The following is a 2,226-nucleotide window of genomic DNA, read 5'->3' as shown; positions in this document are numbered from 1 at the left end:
CCTCAACCCCCCCCCCCCCCCACCCCGACCATGCGAGCAACAGTTCAACAACACCCACACCGACATCCTTGGCCTCCCTGAGCGTCAACCCAACAGCGACAACGTCCTTCCCTACTCATCCCCATGACGCACATAAGGTAAGTTTTGCCTCTTTCTTTGTGAAAGGTAGAAGGATTTGTGCCGATATGTTCATGTCAAATATAATTTGAAATTTGAAGTGGAAGAAAATAGAAACCAAATGGGAGGAGGATGAGACAATGCCTTGTACTTTGCATGGAATGACCAAATCATCCTTGAATCACGGAATGAAGGTAGCAAACACACGGAATGTTGTGGAGGCCAATCCATGAGCGCTTCAATAAGTTTGACACAGGTGTAGAAGCTAGATATTTACCATCAATCATGAATAGGTGGCACATTTTGTTCTGCGTTTCAACGTCGGTTCGATTGGATAGTGTGGAGAAGCTAGAGCACTATGATCTACGCTATTGGTTTGTTCTAGTTATGATCTGTGCTATGGGTTTGCATGCACTATGAACTTTGCTATGGATTTGATGCACTATGAACTTTGCTATGGATTTTGTATGAACTATGAGACTTTCTATGGATTTGTATGCACATGTTCTAATTATATATGACTTGTTCTTAATTCGTAGTTAACTTTGAGTTGAAAACTCATAATTAATAGACAACATAAAAATTTTAGGGATTCCGTTTTCCCCGTTTGGTATGGTCACAATCCCTAAAATCTTATAACCTTCTCTCTCCTCTCCTAAAAACACTTTTTTGGGGTTCAGTTTTTCTCCTTCTGTTGGAGATGCTCCAAGGGGAACGAAGAGGAGGCTCCATTTACCAAACTTTAATTCCAACGGTGACTTACCTTTTTTTCCCCTTTTTTGGGTGGTGAACTACCTTTTTCTTCAAAGGATCAAAATTTAGGGCTCCTTTGATTAAAAAGAATGCTATATGACTTTTGGAGGATTACAATTCTTAGAATTCCTTTTTACAAATGTCGTTTGATTCACAAGGTTACAATCGTTTGGAATTCGCACATAGGACCTCTTTTTACAATTTCTTTGATTCTCTGTGCAATCAAACACTCATTGATCTAAAACAATGTAGTTTTCTAATCTTGTAGGATTGAAACAAACCTTTTTATTAAATTAAAAAGGATTAAAACAGACAAGTCTTTCCAATTCTATGTTTTCCTATTCATGCGTTCTCAAAACCATGTGAATCAGTTTCAAAAAAAAAAAAACCATGTGAATCAACGGAGCCCTTTTTGTGCTTGTAACTTGTAAAAAAAAAGCTGGTTAAGAAAATTTTGCCAGTCTATTAATAAATTGATGTTTATTAATAGATTGACGATTTTTTCGCCAAAAGAAAACCAAGAAGGAAGATCGGACCCATAATGCGGGTGTATATACCGTGGCGCTATAGACTGGTCCTTAATATGGGAGCTGATCGTCTAATCGCGGGATGAGATGGTCCTATTCCTATCGTTCTTCACGCCAGGGCTCCATTCTTTAGCTAGCGCACTTCTTCTCCACCTAGGTCCTAGGGGCGATGACTGTGCGAATGGTCTCCCCAGCCAGAAGTTTTCCTTTTCTTCTGTTCAAACTGACCTGTGACAAAATACACGTGACTTTGATCTCCACACCCTTTGAATATTTGGATTACTAACTGTAATTCAACACCGGAAATCAGAGTGGCGCAGCGGAAGCGTGGTGGGCCCATAACCCACAGGTCCCAGGATCGAAACCTGGCTCTGATATATTTTTTCTCTGGTATTTTCCGATTTTCTTGTTTTGCCCTGTATCACGTACAAAGAGAAACAATCGCATGCGAGTGCAAACCTTTACGCTGCCGGCCGGCATACACACACATGCTCTACAGTCATGACTCCGTTTTCTCCAGTCTCCGATGATCAGGTTGTAAATCGAATTTTGTTGTTCAGCTCCTCGCTTGAGATCTTTAAAACTATAACATATGTTGTCGGGTTTTGAGATACTTTACTCATAAAACTGAGACAAGAAGCTGTAATTTTTTTTTTCGAGAATACACCCTGGAAGGTGTATCAATCATATAGAAGAAAGGCCAAGATGGTCGAAACCACGCCAAGAAGGCTACAAAACTCCACACACACACACAACGATACAACGTCAGGAAAGCTACCACTCAACACCAACACCACGATACATTGCCGAGCGGCAAACAACACAGCCT

General features: G+C 40.6%; 1 non-coding gene across 1 annotated transcript; it reads left to right on the top strand.

Annotated features, from left to right (window-relative positions):
- The first annotated feature begins 1,702 nt into the window (after positions 1-1,702).
- TRNAM-CAU lies at positions 1,703-1,774 on the top strand. The gene has a single exon. It is a non-coding gene; the product is annotated as a tRNA-Met (tRNA).
- Positions 1,775-2,226: the final 452 nt, after the last annotated feature.

Source organism: Lolium rigidum, chromosome 3, assembly GCF_022539505.1.
Source record: "Lolium rigidum isolate FL_2022 chromosome 3, APGP_CSIRO_Lrig_0.1, whole genome shotgun sequence".
NCBI classification, from domain to species: Eukaryota; Viridiplantae; Streptophyta; class Magnoliopsida; order Poales; family Poaceae; genus Lolium; species Lolium rigidum.
Note: the sequence above shows the minus strand (reverse complement) of the source record. Positions and strands in the feature narration are given on the sequence as shown.